This window comes from Lathyrus oleraceus, chromosome 7, assembly GCF_024323335.1.
Source record: "Lathyrus oleraceus cultivar Zhongwan6 chromosome 7, CAAS_Psat_ZW6_1.0, whole genome shotgun sequence".
NCBI lineage: Eukaryota > Viridiplantae > Streptophyta > Magnoliopsida > Fabales > Fabaceae > Lathyrus > Lathyrus oleraceus.
The window spans coordinates 500270360-500278059 of record NC_066585.1 but is presented as its reverse complement, the minus strand read 5'-3'; positions in this window follow the sequence as shown (position 1 = coordinate 500278059).

Genomic DNA, 7700 nt, shown 5'->3' with positions numbered 1-7700 from the left:
CACATCTTTCGAGATGGCAGACGACAAAGCTTGATGAAGTACAGACAACTCAGACTGTAGTCTTCGCTTTAATCCCTCTTTTGGCTGGATCGCCCTTTCGGGTTTTCAATCCACCGGGATACCCATTTTTGCCTAAGCCGCCCTTGCGGGTTTTCGACTTACCGGGTGTACAAATTCTTTTTCATTTTATCCCTAATTTTTGCCCGAACCTTTTCTTTCTGTTTTTTGGTTCGCCGGGATGCCCATTTTTGCCTTGACTCTTTTTTTCTTTTTGTCCAGCGGGTCAATTTATGCGAAGTATTTTTTGACTACATCTGAGTTAACAGGGGACGGAAAATCTTCACCATCCATAGTTGTAAGCATCAAGGCTCCACCGGAGAATACCTTTTTCACAACATACGGACCTTCATAATTAGGAGTCCACTTGCCCCTGTTATCTGTACCGGGAGGGAGGATCCTCTTCAAAACTAGATCACCGATCTGATAGCTTCGAGGACGCACTTTCTGATCAAAGGCTCGCTTCATCCTTCTCTGATACAACTGTCCATGACATACAGCTGCTAGCCGTCTCTCTTCGATAAGGCTCAACTCATTAAACCTTGTTCGAATCCACTCGGCTTCGTCCAGCTTGACATCCAATAAAACTCTCAGAGAAGGGATCTCCACTTCAACAGGTAGGACAGCTTCCATACCATACACAAGGGAGTAAGGGGTTGCCCCGGTCGACGTACGTACTGAGGTACGGTACCCATGCAAAGCGAAAGGCAGCATCTCATGCCAATCCTTGTACGTAACGACCATCTTCTGCACAATCTTCTTGATATTCTTGTTCGCCGCTTCTACAGCACCATTCATCTTCGGTCTGTAAGGAGAAGAATTGTGATGTTCAATCTTGAAATCTTTACAAAGCTCTTTCATCATCTTGTTGTTGAGATTCGAACCATTGTCAGTGATGATTCTCTCCGGAACTCCATAACGACATATGATTTCTTTCTTGATGAACCGGGTAACCACTTGTTTGGTAACGTTAGCATAGGAAGCTGCTTCCACCCATTTGGTGAAATAGTCAATCGCAACCAAGATGAAGCGATGTCCATTCGAAGCAGTAGGCTCAATCTTCCCAATCATATCAATGCCCCACATGGCAAACGGCCAAGGCGAATTCATGACATTCAGAGGGCTTGGTGGTACATGCACCTTATCAGCATAAATTTGGCACTTATGGCACTTCCGAGCATACTTGAAACAATCGGATTCCATAGTCATCCAGTAATAACCCGCTCTCAACAATTTCTTAGCCATTGCATGTCCGCCGGCATGAGTACCGAAGGAACCTTCATGAACTTCCTGCATTAACATGTCCGCCTCGGGTCTGTCCACGCATCTGAGCAAGACCATGTCAAAGTTTCTCTTATACAGCACATCATCCTGATTCAAATAGAAGCTTCCAGCTAGCCTTCTCAGGGTTTTCTTGTCGTTCTTCGACGCACCTTCAGGATACTCCTGAGTCTTGAGGAAGTTCTTGATGTCGTAATACCACGGCTTCTCATCACCCACAACAGACTCGGCTGCAAACACATACGCAGGCCTCTCGAGTCGATTCACCGCAACATGTGGCACATGATTCCACCAATGAACTTTGATCATAGACGACAAAGTAGCCAAGGCATCAGCCATTTGATTCTCATCCCGGGGGATATGATACAACTTCACCTTCTTGAAGAACGTCAGTATTCTTCTGGTGTAATCTCTATATGGAATCAAATGCGGCTGATTCGTATTCCAATCTCCATTGACTTGATTGACCACTAGAGCGGAATCTCCAAATATATCAAGAGTTTTGATTCTCAGATCAATGGCTTCTTCTATCCCCATGATACAAGCCTCATACTCAGCTTCGTTGTTGGTGACGTCAAACGTCAATCTGGCAGAAAAAGGTATATGAGCACCTTTAGGATTGATCAGCACCGCACCCACACCGTTACCGTTCATATTCACAGCCCCATCAAACATCAGTGTCCATTTGTCATCAGGGTCCGGTCCTTCCTCGACAAGAGGCTCTTCACAGTCTTTCATCTTAAGATACATGATGTCTTCATCAGGGAATTCAAACATCATAGGCTGATAATCTTCAATCGGTTGCTCGGCGAGGTAGTCTGACAGAATACTACCTTTGATGGCCTTTTGTGACGTGTACTGAATATCATATTCTGTTAGAATCATCTGCCAACGAGCAACGCGTCCGGTGAGAGCCGGTTTCTCAAAGATGTACTTTACTGGATCCATCTTAGAAATCAATAAGGTAGTATGGTTCAACATATACTGCCTCAGTCGGCGAGCATCCCAGGCCAAAGCACAGCAAGTTTTCTCGAGCAGTGAATATCTTGTTTCACAGTCGGTAAACTTTTTGCTAAGGTAGTATATGGCATGCTCTTTTCGACCAGACTCGTCATGCTGTCCCAATACACACCCCATCGAGTTCTCAGTCACTGACAGGTACATTATCAGAGGTCTCCCTGGAACTGGAGGTATAAGGATTGGAGGTTTCTGTAAATACTCTTTTATCTTGTCAAAAGCCTTCTGACAATCATCATTCCACTTGATCGCCTGATTCTTTCTGAGCAGTTTGAAAATTGGTTCACACGTGGCAGTTAGGTGAGATATGAACCTTGCAATGTAGTTCAATCTCCCTAAAAACCCACGGACTTGCTTCTCCGTTTTCGGTTCAGGCATCTCTTGAATAGCTTTGACTTTTGCTGGATCAACCTCAATCCCTTTCTCACTGACAATGAAGCCTAAAAGCTTCCCCGATCTTACCCCAAACGTACACTTGTTCGGATTCAACCTCAGCTTGAACTTTCTCAACCGGTCAAACAGCTTCTGCAGATTTACCAGGTGCTCCTCTTCTGTCTGCGACTTCGCAATCATATCATCTACGTACACTTCAATTTCTTTGTGCATCATGTCATGAAAAAGAGTCGTCATTGCCCTCTGATAGGTAGCACCAGCATTCTTTAGCCCAAATGGCATCACCTTATAGAAGAACGTGCCCCAAGGTGTAATGAATGTCTTCTTTTCCATGTCTTCTGGCGCCATCTTGATCTGATTATATCCGGAGAAACCATCCATGAAAGAGAATACCGAGGATTGAGCCGTATTATCAACCAATACATCAATGTGAGGTAATGGGAAATCATCTTTCGGACTCGCTCTATTCAAATCCCGGTAATCGACACACATTCTGACTTTACCATCCTTCTTCGGCACAGGAACGATGTTGGCCACCCATGGGGGATAACTTGTAACAGCCAAAAAACCTGCATCCCACTGCTTCTGAACCTCTTCCTTGATCTTAGCTGCCATATCAGGACTCGTTCTACGAAGCTTCTGCTTGACCGAAGGACATCCTTCTCTAAGAGGTAATCGGTGCACCACAATGTCTGTATCCAAACCAGGCATATCTTGATATGACCAGGCGAATATCTCCACATATTCTCTCAGCATCTCAATCAGCCTCCTCTTGGCAGAGTCCTCTAAAGCAGCCCCAATCTTGATTTCTCTTTTGGCGTCCTCAGTACCCAAATTAACAACCTCCAACTCCTCCTGATGAGGTTGGATGACCCTTTCCTCTTGCTTCAGCAATCTGACCAATTCTGCAGGAAGTTCACAGTCTTCCTCACTCTCCTCTTCAGCTTGGTAGATGGGATTGTCGAAATCATACTGAGCCATAACAGAACTGTTCATAGTGAATGCCCTAAGATCGCTTCTGCATGTTTAATGCTTTGTTTTAGAAAAAGAGTTCAATAAAGTCACAAAAAACAAAAACATTGCCATTTTTATTGTTTTTGAAAAAAGATGAAAACAAAAAATAGAAAGACAGGGATCACAAAGTTTGATTTCAAAAAATGTCCTTCATTAATGATAATCATTAAAACATGATGAGGCCCTACAATGAATCACTACGCCTTGGGCAGATCGTAGGATTTTCATGCAAAATGACAAAACAACAGAAAATTACTCTGTCAGAAGAGTAACTTGAACCACTTCTTCAGCCGTCCAGTTGTTGATAGACCCCCCTGGTGCACACGGGCGAACCCAGTTGTCCAGATCACCATCACTGTCACAGTCTTCACTACCGGTTGCAGAGACGTCGCCATGATTCATCAGCCCAGCGCTGGTAAAAGTACTCGGACCTGCTTGACCATTCTGCTCTGCTTGGAGAGGCTCGTAACCAACGCCAAATTTGTCTTCTTTGACAGGCAAGTCCACCATCTTGCCCCAGCCTTCAGCTTTGCCAGAATCAACAACCTCCTTAGCCTGCTTGTAAGAAGTAATTGAAGCACCTGGCTTCCTCTGCTCAGCGTACGCCACTTTCTCAAGAGCCACAGTCTCAAACGCCTGACATAAGGTTTCGTGGATCTCGCCATCCACCTCAACATACTTGAACGAGGATAGATGACTCACCAGAATCTCTTCTTCACCGCACACGGTCACAATCTGACCGTTCCAGACATACTTGAGCTTTTGATGGAGAGTCGACGAGACTGCCCCTGCTGCATGAATCCATGGACGCCCCAATAAACAACTATAGGCGGGCTGGATGTCCATAACATAGAAGATGATATCGAATACCTCAGGACCTATCTTCACAGGCAAGGTAACTTCCCCACACACAGAACGTTTGGATCCGTCGAAAGCACGAACGATCAGGTCACTGGGAGTAAGCACAAACCCTTCCACATCAATCTTCTTCAGAATCTGCTTAGGCAACACATTCAGCGACGACCCGGTGTCTACCAATACGTGAGACAACACTGCCCCCTTGCACTCCATGGTGATGTGCAAGGCTTTGTTATGGTTCCGCCCTTCAGGCGGTAGGTCCAGGTTAGTGAATCCTACACCATGCCTGGTGCTCACATTGGCCATCACACCCTCCAGTTGATTGACAGAAATCTCCTGAGGCACGTAAGCCAGATTCAACATCTTCAGCAAGGCATTACGGTGTGCCTCAGAGCACAACAACAGTGAAAGTATAGAAATCTTGGACGGAGTTTGATTCAACTGATCTACAATCTTGTAGTCACTCTTCTTGATTATCTTCATAAACTCCTCCACATCCTTCTCAAATGACCCCTCGGGCGCTTCCTTCTGGACATGTTCTTCCTCAACCACAGCTTGCTTACCCTTTGCTTTGGCGAGAGCCTCAGCATTATTGTCCCTCAAAGGCTGCGGTGCGAACAGACGACCGCTTCTGGTAAAACCTCTTGGACCCCCTACATTATCCACAGCCGGACCAACAGTTGCAGGAACTCTATTCGGTAAACCAATTGTCACTGGAGTTTGATTCACTGGTCTCGTCTGGCTTTCAGCCCTTCTGTTACTGCGGTAAGCATTATCATACTTCCACGGCACGGCTCTACTATTCTCAACAGCCCTTCTTCCAGACGCGACGATAGTAGTTGGAGCACTGATGGTTACAGGCACGGAAATGGTAACTGGGGTACCATTTGTTGCAGGTGCACTAACGACCCTTTGTCCACGTCCTTCAGACGGTTTAAAGTAAATGGTGATAGTTGACACTGTTCCACATTGTAACACTGCATCAACTTTCGAAGGACCCACCACTATACCGCCACGGGAAATCACATGACCCAAGAAGATGACTTCCCACAACCTGTAAGACCCCAATTTTGACCCTAAGATCCCTCATGCAATTTCATCATAAGCACTAGCATTGGGATCATACCTTGGCATCCTCCTTACCCCTCTTTCATTGGGTTTGTTTTGGGGAGAGATCACCAAGCACCATGTGATTGTATCATACTTATATATTATCATTTTACTAACCAAAATACCAAAAATATATCTTTGCATTTGCCTAACTCTTTTGTAGGTAGGGCATGATCACATTGATTTATCAAGTTCATATCTAGGGTTTGAGGCCCTCATGACAAAGAGCATAACCATGAATTTGATCCAAGGATGGTTATAAGCATCATATATAAGTTCCATTGATTCCTACATGTTATATTGATCATGTTTTCTTCAAGAGTTTGGAGGTAATTTTCCTTGGAAACCCTAGTTTGACTAGGTATCTTGAGTAACTTCTCCAACAAGCCATCTTACCAATTGGTCAAATTTCTCAAGGGACACTTCAAAATTCATCATATTATGCATATATGACATACCATGATCCAATAAAGTCAAGATAATTGAAGGTTAGCAAGTTGGTTGATGGTGGTTGGCCATATGAATTCATTTGATCAAAACTGGGTCTCCCTAGACCCTATCTCCTACAATTTTCACCATATGAAAATGATTCCAAGAGAAACGTTACTCTAAATAACATTCCCAACAACTTTAATGTTGAGACCTAGATCTATTTTTGCTTGGAAAAACATTTTATATGTTGAAACATTATAGGTCATTTTGTCTAAACCCTAATTTGAAAGTCAACTTCCCAAGACCATAACTTGCTCAATTTTTATGAGATGAAAGATTTACAAGTTGCACAATCAAATTCAAGATTTATAATTCAACTTTGGTGTTTGGAGTTAGAGATGATTCAACTTTTATGAGCATTTGATATGAGGATACATTATAGGTCATTTTTGACCTATACCATTGAACAAGTGATTTTTCCAAACTTCAAAAATGCATAACTCTATCATTATAAACTCAAATGACATGAAATTGGTGACCATTTTGAATGTATTTGAAATATCTACAACTTTTTTGAAGACACTTTTCTCATTTGAAGCTCATATAAAAAGTTAAGCAAGGTGGAATATTGAGATATATGGCTTGACACTTAGAAAAAATTTCAACATGTTGAAATTTCCAAACTTCCACTTTCAAATTCACCATGATCCATGCTCCAAATGAAAAAGTGTTCAACATCAAACTTATTCCCCTTGATCCAAGCTTTCCAAAGAACCCAAGTTCATGCATTTTGGATGAAGTTTGCTAGGTCTGCGCATGCCTTTAACAGAGCTGCACCATTGGAGGGAATCAAATGTCCAAAACTCCATTTCACATTGCCTTGCCAATCAAGCATCATTTGAACTTCAGTACAGTTGCAATTTGATCAAAATGGATTGCTTCATGAGCCTGTACACGCCCATGCAAGCTTGTGCATCACATTGCCAAATTTAGCAAATTTTCAAGTATGCAATTATCAATCCCAAATGCTATAAATACAGGCCCTTGGAGCTCAATTCAAACACACCTTGCACGCCAACTTTGCCCCCCAATTGAAACCCTCTCATTCTAAAGGAAAACCTGATAATTTTCAATCTGAAAATTGAGTTTGAATCTCAACTATTGGAGATTGAAGAACTCCAGGATCCAAAGCCTTGAACCATTGCTAATCACTCCCTGCAAGCTTCTCAAGTATGATCAGATCGTGTTTGAAGCAAGCAACCTCAAGTTCTGCACAGCATTGAAGGTAATTTTCAAAAAACTTCATCTCTTCAATTATCACTCAATTCTCATCAATTCTCTTGGATCTTTGGTTATCTGAAGTCCTACCAATGTAGGCAAGAAGATTAAGTTGCTTAAAGGTCAAATCGAAGCAACTCAGTTGACACAACTCAAAATTCAACTCCTCATATCTTTCTATATATGTGGAGTTAGTTAAAATTTAAGTTAGATTCGTGCTCTACGCCATTTTTTCTTTCAGATCATGTCCTCCTTTTTTA